The following is a 12,055-nucleotide window of genomic DNA, read 5'->3' as shown; positions in this document are numbered from 1 at the left end:
AATGTGGAGAAGATATGAGAATCATACAAAATAGAAGAATTGTTCAACCATTTGATCCGGGCAGTCAACATGATCCAGGCCCAGCAAGTGTTACTCAACCCAAGAAATACCATACCTAGGTAAGTGCTCAAATCTATTTAAGGGCGGTGAACGCTCATAAAACTTAAGGAGAATTTTTTTAGGAGTCCAATATCTCTCATAGTGTCAGTAGGGGCAGAGTCATCACCGTGTTTGTCCCCATTAGTTAGTCAATCAAAATAAAATAAAATAAAATAAATAATCAAGAATTATTATTTTCAGTCCTATTAATTCCGTCAAGAAAAGAAAAGGAAAAAAATCAAGAATTATTCAGTGTCATTGAGTCAGTCAAAAAAAAATCGAGAATTATTATTGAGTCAGTCCATCAAAAGGGCCACCGCCGTATCATATGGGGCCCACGTCAGTCGAATACGTCTCCGTCTTTGTAGTGTTTGGTTTGAAGTCATAGAGAGAGATATGTTTGTCTGTATGTCATCATTAGTCTTGTAAGTCATCTCCTAAAGTTCTATGCGCAACGGACGTCCAAACGGATAGATCTAAAACAGAAAAAAAAATATGAAAAGAAAGAAAATATATATATATATGAAAAAAAAAATCTAGGGGCACCGCCATCATCAAACTGGGCCCATGTCATTACAGTATTTAAGTCTTTTATTTAGAGAGAGATGTCAGTCAATTTGTATGTCATCATTAGTCATGTAAGTCATCTCCTAAAGTTATATGAACAACGGACGTCCAAACGGGTGGATCTAGGGGTGTAAATTCGGGCAGGCCGGGACGCCCGACCCAAAAACTAAGACAGGCCGGGCAGGCCAGGCTTAATATTTGTGAGCCCGTAAACAAATTCAGGCCGGACAGGCCGGGCACAAGTAGATAATTTGCTACCCAAAGACCGCCCAAAGCCCGCTTTTTATACGGGCAGGCCAGATCGGGCCGGACATGCCACTATTTTGAATTTTTTTTTTTTTTAAGTTTAAATTTTCAAATGAACGGTATTAAATACAATATCCTTTCCTTTCCAACATCGCATATCGTAAGTGATAGTATTATTTTATATTTAAATTACACTGACAAATTTTTAATTTTAGCCTATAATAAATAATTAATTAGAGTACAATAAACTTTCTAATAAGAAAATATATTACCATTAATGTTTTGAAAAGGTTAATTATAAGTAAAAAAACAATTATATATTTTTCTTGACACAAAATTGACAATTATAAAATTGTAACTTTTAAGTCTTTTTAAGAGGATATTAAATGATTAATGGCACATAGAAGGCTTTCAGGCCGGGCAACAGGCCGGGTATCAGGCCGGGCATCATAATTAATCGCAAAGCCCGAGACCGCCCAATAAATTAATCCAGGCCAGGCCGGGTGGTCCATGGCGGGCCCTAACAGGCTTTGGGCTACTTCGGGTACAGGCGGGCTCGGACGGATACAGGCAGGCCGAGTATTTTCGGGTATTATTTACATCCCTAGGTGGATCAAAAAAAAAATGAAAGAAGAAGAAAAGAAAAATGAAAGAAAAAAAGAAAAAAGAATGGAAAAAAATATGAAGAAAAAAATTATGGAAAAAAAAGTTGTGTAGTTAATAAACAACCACTTGAGAAAATTGGTCGGCATTTGAAGAAGAATAAGAAGCATGGTCAGTATTCGAAGAAATTAGAGAAGCAGTGGTCAACATTTGAAGACTAATAAGTTGTATGACGAAACAAAGATAGAGAGAGGAAACCAACATATTTGTACTTGGAAATTTTTGGGAAAAACATCAAACCGTTGGGGATGGTTGGAGGTGATCAGATTGACTCTTCTCAGAATTCAACAGTAATAGCATATTTCCAATGTTCACTCTCCCACATGGTATATCGGAGGATAAGCTCATTTGTAAATTAGTCAAGTATTTTTGCTTTCAATTTTATAGGTTTTCTTTCAAAAAAAAAATCTAGTTGTGTGGAAGCCGATGAGGAAAAATCTAGGTAAACATAAAAAATAATAATAATAATAGAAATTAAACCGTTTAGATTGACTGAGGCAATAATTCCATACAATTAGTTGTATTTTATTGTATTTCTTTTTTGGATTTTCTTTTCTTTTCTTTTTAGGATTATTTTCTATAAAGGCACGTACTACTAAACATTCTCCTCTTGTGTGAAGCATAGCCTCCAACTCATTGATTCTTAGATCTTTTGATTGGTAAATCTACAATATCAATCTGTAAGTCTTCACGGGAAACTTTGCACTTTAAAGAAGGAGCCTCCCGCTGGAAGAAAGTAAAGAATTGAAAGACCACAAAGATTTGCGGCAGTTAACAGGGTGATTCAAGAGAATGGGATTTGAAGAAAGTGGCGAAAGTAGAAGTCATCTATTGCAAGAGAGAATATTTGTAAAAGGTAAGTAAGTGTTTCCTTGTTTTTCTCAATGCAACAATTACAAACTTCTTGACTTAATTAATTAGTCATGAGGATGTATACATATGCGTAAAATTAAATACTTAAAGATGTTCAGGGCGAACTCAACAGTGTGGCACCGGACAACTCAAAGGGATTTCAACAGTTTTTGAGGGGCAGTACGAAATAGGGTGTTTGGCTCTGCCATTCGGTTGCACGCAAACCTCTGCCACAATGGTTTCCCCATAAAGGGGTGTAGACACCCTAATTTCGTACATAATTTGGAGTAGCACTTCGGCGAAATATGGTCCAGGCAAATACCGTATATGTGCCCACGTTTAAGGCTGAGAGATAGACATTTTCCACCAAGTCCTAAAGTCCGTCCCCAAGGTGTACACTTAAGCTGGAGGATAGTCCATTAATCGGTTCACACTAGTTTGGAAATCCACCATCTAAGTATCCGCTAAATCTAGTCCAAAGTTGGACGTTCACCCCGTTAACCAAATGAGTAAAAATGACGACACCTTAATTAGCTTTGTTTGGAAGACATTCCCTGTTAGCAAAAATCTTGAGATTTAATGATATTTGGCTATTTTAGTAAAGGAGATTAAAAATGATTTTGGAGAATTTTTATTAATTGAAAATAATAATGATTTATTTGGTTAGAGAATTTAGGTTTTTAATATGAGCCATCAGAATTTGGTCATTTTAATCCTAGGGTAATTGTTAACGGAAGAAAGCTGTAAATAGGAGGCCGAATAGAAATCGGTAGGGGAAAAAAAATTCTAGAAAGAAAAAAGAGAGGAAGATCGGTAGTTATTTGGGACGGATTCGGTACGATTTGCTGCAACGTTGCTGGATTTCTACTATTAAGCTAAGTAACATAATAATCATCTATTTGTGAAAACAGGTTAGTGCTAAATATTATTAAATCTATTATTGTATTGGTACGCCGGAAAATCAACGAGAGGTTTTTCATGCATATCACTTCATTCTTATCGTTGTTAAAGTTTTATTATACTGGACTAATGATTTTCTTTTGTTTTATTGAATCCAAATTTTGATACAGTGACATTCTTTATCTTTCGTGGGATTGCATTCATAGGCTAGGCTTCTTGCTTGGTATTTAATTGAGTACAGGGTACTGTATTCGACATTTGATATGAAAAGTATTTCGTTTGGACTCATTTGTTTTGGTTTATATGATCTATACTTTGATTTGTGTGATTAATCCTGTTTAGGCTTTAGTTAATTAATTCATTAGATTAGGAGTTCGATAATAATAATAAATAGTTAATAATAATAATAATTCGGTTTGTTATTCTTTAGTAGGTTTAATTTCAATAATAATAATAATAGTTTTTAGTTAGAATTTGATTTAATCATTATCTAATTGTGTGCATCTGATTTTTTTATGTTCTTTTGCAGGTAATAATTTTATGTCATTTTCTTATATTTTTACAGTTCAAACCCTAGTATTCCAATTATAAAGTAGAGGCCAATCTCCCGATTGGACGGGTTAGGTGTCTCACACCTTCCTAATCCGTTTCTTGATTCCCGGACCTATCTCTGAATATTGGACCAGTGCATATTTTGGGTCTCAACTCCCTAAGTTGGGTGACAACTTCGATATAATAATTTTCCACATGATTCCCATTTTGGATATTTAGAGATCTTAACGGATTTCGACGGTATCCACAAGGGGTAAATCCTAGGTTTTGATGTAGAACTTGTGATATGAGATTCAATATTTTTACATAACCTCATAACTTTTTATAGGTTTACATGGCTTGGCATCCAAGTATTTAGTTAGGTTTAGAAACCCGACCCGAAAATACGACATAACGACTCCAAACGTGCCCTTAGGCCTTCCAAGGTGTGAATACACGTTTTCCATTTGATAAGTTTGCGTACCCTGTCCGAAAACTTCAAATTCCAGCAGATATTTTCGGAAATAAGTCTGCGAACTCGGTTCGCAAACCCAGTTCGCGGACTTCACTGTCTTCGGTATTCAATGAAAATTGTTTTGGCTACAACTTCTTCATCCGAACTCGGAATGACCTCATTCTTTTTGCATTCTTTTTATCTTTTAATTATCTTCAATATGATGATGAGAAATCCTTAATTTGAATGAGTTAAGATCGGTCTTTGGTACTTCTCTTGATTTTGAGCGTTTTTGCTCCTTTTCGTCGCACTTCTTCCACTTCTCTTGGACTTGGGCGCTTGGATACTTGGGATACTTATCTTCTTAGCTCTTTTCAGCACTCTGTGTAACTCCTTTTTGGATGATTCACCTAATAGAGACAAATAAGAGAAAACAATGGTAATAATACGAATACATGCAAGAATAATAGCTAAAACAAGTATGGAATGGACACTAAAATCATATGAATTATGCACTTATCAGTTCTTAATTGAACTTGTGCTTAATTGCCAAATCTTTGTGGGGAGTGCGGCTGTGGAATATTATAGGGGTTATCTTGTATCTTTATAAACTCCTTGATGAATGCATTTAGCTTCGGCTATATGATTGCATCTAAATAAGATGATATGTGCTTTCTTTTGGTCATGAAATGTTTCTTTCGGAAATTTCATTAGGATCCCGTTTTCGGACCTTTGCCAATTTTATTGACAAAAAGGGGGAGAATTAATATGTAGTTCACACTACAAATACATATGGTTTTCGGATCATTATGTAAGGGGGAGTGGTTTCCATGTGAGATGGAGTATTGACTAAGGGGGAGTGATACATATCACCATAGTATTGTTGTCGAAGTTGTGATGCAATTGAACTTTGATAATGTATAATAGTACTATGACACTGTATAACAATGATTGAAAACTCTTTTTTTCTCGTTGTTATAGCTACGGATTTTCAACAACGATGATGCTGAAATTAAAACCTTTGGGATCATTGGAGTACTTGGAAGTGACGAAGATTTCGAGTAATGTTGAAGATTAGGCATGTGGAATAAGAGCTACAAAAGTTAATTCATTTATTTTTGTATTCTAGTTTTGTCACTAAAATTGACAAAGGGGGGATTGTTAGAGCATTGCTCGGACGAACTCGCATGTGTTGCTATCTCAAGTATGTTTGTCAATGTTAGTGATCAAAACTATAACTCTTGATTTCTAGTCTACTATAGCTAAGTCTTGGACTAGGATAGAAAGTGTAGTTGAGCTCAAGAACTCCATGGCAATCATCATACAAGACGAATGACTACTCAAGGAACTGGTGGATCTTCATCGACTAAAAGGTATGTGGAGACTTGAACTTATCTATCACTCAAAATTCTATCTACTCTATATCCTATTTTGAGATAAAAGTCGTTTTGCTATATAGACTTTGATTATACACATTTGCTATTTCGAACCGAGTTTATCTCGCCTATCTATTTCTCGAAATATGTGTTGGTAAGCTTTTGCTTTTGCCAAGTTCATCTTTACCTAGTGACGAAAGTCATGACACGTTTCAATCACCTTGAAAATTGCTTACTTTGATGAAATGTCCTCTAAGAATGTTTCAATGGTTGAAATGAGAGTTTAGATTAAATAACCAATGATGCTAATAAGCATTGTGTGGCAACACATATATGTATAAGTCATTTTTCCTTGAACCGAAGTTTGCGAACTTTGTTGATCAAGAGAACCGGAACAAGATCCGTGAACTCAGTCCGCGAACCCAATCCGCGAACTGGCGGAAGTTTTCGACCCGAGAAAATTTGTTGGAGTTTGAGAACTCCTTCCGGAAACTTAAGTCCGCGAACTAAGTCTGCGAACTTAAGCTGGTTATATCTAAAGACGATTGTTTGTGAACTTATTTATATTATCTAAGGAATGCTAAATGCAAACCGTGGCTATATAGTTCATGAACCGATTCGAGTGAATCAAATCGTTTTGCTTCGACCGTGTCTTGTGTAGTTACATAATATTTCCTTGCAATTGAACAACTCTCTAACTAGTTCATTTGAGTCATTTGAACTAGTTATGGTGAAGAAGAACATGGTTAATATGAAAGTGCTCATATGGCTAACCTTTGGTTAACTATTGTTGAACCAACAAATGTTCATGTTTGGGTACGGTTACATAAACCCAAAATTGTACATTTCATTTGTGTGTAACAAGCTAAGTTTTCGATCCAACAGTTGAAAGATATTAGCTTGAATCTAATCAGGTTTTCATCTAACGGTGAATATTGAATGCTTTGTTACCAAGCTAACATTGATTGCGAACCCTGCTTTGAAAGACTATATAAAGGAAAACTCTAGCAACTCGGAAACCTAATCCCAACACCTCATGTGTGATACTAGTTGTATTATCTAGAGTCAATTATCTTTTAACCTTTGGTTTCTTCTTAAAAACCAGGTTAACGACTTAACGACTTCATTGGAATTATGAAGCCAGCCCGATACTACTTTCTCGTAGTTGTGTGATCTGATCTTGTTGATTCTATCGTTTTGAGTACAATCGTAACGATTGGCTTGAGATCTTTATCTCCGATAGGCAAGATAGAAAAGTAGTCACAAACATCTTCGTCTCATCGTTTGTGATTCCACAATATCTTCTTTCGCTGCGTCGATTAAGATTATTGTGAGGTGATTGATAATACTAGGCTGTTCTTCGGGAATATAAGTCCGGGTTATCAATTGGTTCATGTTCACCTTGATTTATCAAAAGACGGAACAAAACTTGTAGGTTTATCCGTGGGAGACGAATTTATTTATTCTGTAGACTTTTCTGTGTGATACATATTTGTTTATTAAAGTCTTCGACTTTGGGTCGTAGCAACTCTTAGTTGTGGGTGAGATCAGCTAAGGGAATCAAGTGCGTAGTATCATGCTGGGATCAGAGACGTAAGGAGCGCAACTGTACCTTGAATCAATGTGAAATTGATTGGGGTTCAACTACAGTCCAGACCGAAGTTAGTTTGTAGTAGGCTAGTGTCTGTAGCGGCTTAATACAGTGTGGTGTTCAATCTGGACTAGGTCCCGGGGTTTTTCTGTATTTGCGGTTTCCTCGTTAACAAAATTTCTGGTGTATGTGTTATTTCTATTCCGCATTATATTTTATATAATTGAAATATCATAGGTTGTGCGTTTGAATCAATCAATTGGAAATCTGACCTTTGGTTGTTGATTGAAATTGATTGATCCTTGAATCAATCAAGTGATTTCTCTTGTATTCAATTAGACTCGCAGATTTCTATTTGCTTGAGAAAAAATTGAATCGAGAAAGAGAGATAAAACTCTTTGATATACTTTTTGTAGATTGAGTCTTGTTGATTCTCTTAAAAGTATATTGGAGTTTGTCCATACAGATTTCTAAGAGAAATATTGTGTGTGGTTGTTGTATACCCCCGCTTTTTCAGTTAGATCTAATCTCCCTTTCATAATTGAAACATATTAGTTAGAAAATAAGACATATTTAAGTAATATGGAAATTTAGTGGAAGAGTATGCTATATTTTTCATCTCTTGGATTCGTATTTTTGAAGAAACTACAAATTTTGAAGTTTTTCTTAAAAATATGGAGTAAAGAGAACTATAGTCAAGTTGGAGCGAAGAAGCAGGAGTTAGTGGAAAAGATCCGTTCTTGCAACCTTACATAAGAAGCAAGTGCACTTTTAATTGAGGAATTCACTGATAGAGCTCGATGGAGAGTTAAACTTAAACAACTAGGAATGGATGAACATATAAAATGGCTCTCTAGAGCTAAATCTAAACACTTTAGGGAAGGTGAATGTAACACCAAATATCTTCATCAACTAATGGAAGATTAGAAGAAACACAGTGCATAAGTTGGTGATAGTTGGGGGAGATATCTTCAACCAACATGATATCAAAATTCTAATTTACTAATTACTTCTAAAAGTTATTTTAAGAACAACATACATGGAGGGCCCAATTAAACACATCTGATTTCAGTAAAAATGTCAGTGGAGGAAAAGTCTTGGATCTAAAGGCCAATTGAGGATGTTGAAGTTTAATCAACCATTCAGCAATGTGGAAAGAAATCGCCAACCCCATATGGCTATCCAATATAGTTTTTTTTTAAGTTGCTTGGCTAATACTCAAGGATGACATTATGGCAATAGTTAAGGGTTTCTATGAATCTTAAAAAATGGATTTGAGATTAAACTGTTTATTTATAAGCTTGATCCCTAAGAGAGAAGAGTCCAGCATTCCTCAACACTTTATACCAATTAGTAGTCTTGTTGGAAGCATATACAAGATAGTCTCCAAAACTTTGGCAAATATGCTCAAGATTGTACTTTCCTAGCTAATTTCAGAGCACCAAAGGGATTTTATCAAGGGTAAACAAATAAAAGATGATATATTAGTAGAAAAAGAGCTCATTGATGTAAGAATCAAGTCAAAAGTGCATGTTATACTCTGCAAACTAGACATCAAAAAGGCCTTCGATAATGTTAATCGGCACTGCATCGATGACAGTTTGATTGAAGGAGCGGGTTTTGGTGTAAAATGAAGAAATTGGATTTTTGGTGCATGTCATCTATACAATCTTCTATTCTTGCCAATGGAAACTCTACCAAAAAATTCAGACATCAAAAAGGATTGAGGCAATGAGACTCTCTCTCATCTTTTTTAATCATTCTAGTTGCAGAAATTTTAACTAAACTTCTACAACAAGGTGAAATATTAAACATGATATCCGGTTTCAATATTCACTCTTAAATTAGTGTGTCACGCCTACAGTTTGCTGATGACACAATAATCTTTTTAGATGCCAAAGAGAAAATGGTGGAAAATCTGTTTCTCATAGTACAAGTGTATGAAGCAATAACTGGCTGAGAGTGAACTTGGAAAAAGTACTGTGATTATTATAGGAGTAGATAATAAGGTTGCTGAAACTACAAAAAATTTGAGTTGCAAGGTGGAAGCTCTACCTCTCAAGTATTTGGGCATGCCACTTGGATCAACAGTCAAACAAAGTAGGGTGTAAGATTGCATTATTAAAAATGGAAAAGAAGACATTTATCCAAAGCTGGTAGAGTTATTTGGAGAAAGTATGTCCTTTCAAAGCTCAGTTGTTTGTGTGGATGACAATACATAATGCAATACCAACGGTGCATAGTTTAACTAGGAAGGTTTGTGACATTCAACACGAAACTTGTTGCTTCTGTAATATATATGAAGATGAAGTTAATCATATGTTGCTGCTTTGTCCTGTCATCAAGACAATATGGAACTATTTTTCTTTGAGAATTGACACAAGCCGGGTCCATAAGAACTATTTTTCTTACACAAAGTCTAGCCTTTGCTTCAATTTGTTGTGGTCTGGGAAATTTAGTATGAGCGTAACTGGAGAGTCATAGAAAAAAAAAGAGGCAGGGAAACCGAATCAATAATCATCGAGATAAAGAGATTTCTTTTTCAGTGCAGATCCTCGAATGAGTTTAAATGTATAAGTTTCAGATAACTTAAATCTCACTGGGAGGTGGTTATGAGTTATAACGTGTAAATGTATACTGGTCTCTGGGCCTGTTGCTTGGCTTGAGTTTATTTTTTTCTTTTCTTCTCAATAAAGATATAACCTTTTTCGATTAGAAAAAAAAACTGTATATTTCAAACCAACCAATAAGGTTGGTTTGTTATGTGCACACTTTTTGATTGGGCTACTTCGTCCTTATGGTGCTTCTGTTGACTAGTTTAGTTAGGTTTGTTAGGTTCGTGTTTTAAGATCTTTCGCAATTTTGTTTCCTAACCTTGAACCTGTATCTTTGACTACGTTTTTGGTATTGTTTTATCAAAACTAGACATAAAAACCCAAGGTGACCAAACTTGTGGTACAAAAAATAAAACCATATTATTTTTAATAAATAAAAACTGTTTGATTAAAAAGTGGCACAAAAACCCCATGTCAAATAATAATGAGTAAATTTAGTTTTTATTATTTTTAAAAAATCCAAACATACCCTTTTTATCTTCATTTCTTCTTCTTCTTCTCTCTTTTCTTTTTTCTTCTTTCTTCTTTCTTCCGCCTCCTTCTCCCCACCATCATCACCACCAGCAACAACAAATAGCTCCACGAAAACCAGAAGCAACACCTCTGCTACCACCATCAACAACACCTTTGTCTCCTCCGTCTCCTCCACGAACAGATCCGTCTCTTGTTCTTCTATTTTTATGTTCATATCTATCACCTCCTCTTCGTTCCGCTCCACCACCAAATCGACGACCATTTCCAAGACCACCATCACCTCCTCCTTAACTTCTTTAGGGTTTATTTATTCCTCCGTAAACACCATATCACTTTAGAACTTAGGGTTCCAAATCACTTGAAATAGAAGAAGAAAAAGAGGAATTGGATGTCAGTAAAATAACAACAAATCAACATATTGTTTGGCGAATAGGGAATCTGGTGCTCATCTCTTCGTCCATTGATTCACTTCTTCAATAGTGGTTGTACAACCACAAACCATGACTTCAATCTGGTACTAATTTCCTACTTGATTTCATACGAGTTGTTGTTGAATTATAATTTTATATGAGTTTCTGTTGAATCCATTTGATTTTTTATTTTGAAATTTAGATAAAATTTTGGTCATCTTTGTTAAATCTGTCATCGGGTTTATATTTTTATGATAGTTTGGACCCGATTTTGATTTTTTTTGGGTTGAATTGATTTTACATTCCAATGAATTTTAGATCCGAATTTGAAGTCGTGATTGTTTCAGTTTGATCGATTTGTTGTGTTTAATGATAATTTTGGCTCAAGAACTTACAAGAGATGATGTTTGGGATGTAAATATATACACCAACACAATTGTTCTCTGAAAGTGTTGGAAAAGGCAAATTAAAACACTCATGAGTAAATTTTTGATGAAACCAATTTCGGTTTCATCTAATTTTGGTGAAAGTGATTTTGGTTTCATGTAATTTTATTTTAACTTTTATCGGTGAAACTAACTTTTTGGACGAGACCATTGTTGTTGGTGATAAAATAATTTTGACGAAACTAATTATTGGTGGTACTATGATTTATGATGAAACAAGTTTTGGTGAAACCGTTTTTGGTTTCGTCTAATGTTGTTTTATATTTTTGGACGAGACCATTGTTGTTGGTGATAAAATAATTTTGCATTTGAACAAGTTTTGGTTCCAAGATAGAATAAAATGAAATATATGCACCATCACAATAGATATATTGTGTTGGAAAAGGAAAATTAAAACACTCAAGAGTAAATTTATGATGAAACCAATTTCGGTTTCATCTAATTTTAGTGAAACCGATGTTGGTTTCATCTAATTTTGTTTTAACTTTTATCGGTGAAACCAACTTTGTTGGTAATAAATATTTTTCTATTGAATCAAGAATTGGTTTCATCTGAATTTGTTTTATACACTATCACAATTTGATTTTTTCCTAGTTTATTTTGGTTTGGTTTCATCATTGAAGCTGTGTTGGTGAAATGACAATATGTGGAAAAATGATGAAACCTAATTAGGTTTAATCGTGTTTTTTTTCAGTTGTTGAATATTGATCTCTATGAAACCAATCTTCGATGGTGAGACACAGGTGGATTGTTTTTTGTTGAAAGTAGTTTTAGTTGAGGAGGTAATGATAGTGGTGATTGTTGTGCTGGTGGTTGTGGCGGCGACGGTGG

Source organism: Papaver somniferum, chromosome 1 (assembly GCF_003573695.1).
Source record: "Papaver somniferum cultivar HN1 chromosome 1, ASM357369v1, whole genome shotgun sequence".
NCBI lineage: Eukaryota > Viridiplantae > Streptophyta > Magnoliopsida > Ranunculales > Papaveraceae > Papaver > Papaver somniferum.
This window is presented reverse-complemented; position numbering follows the sequence as displayed.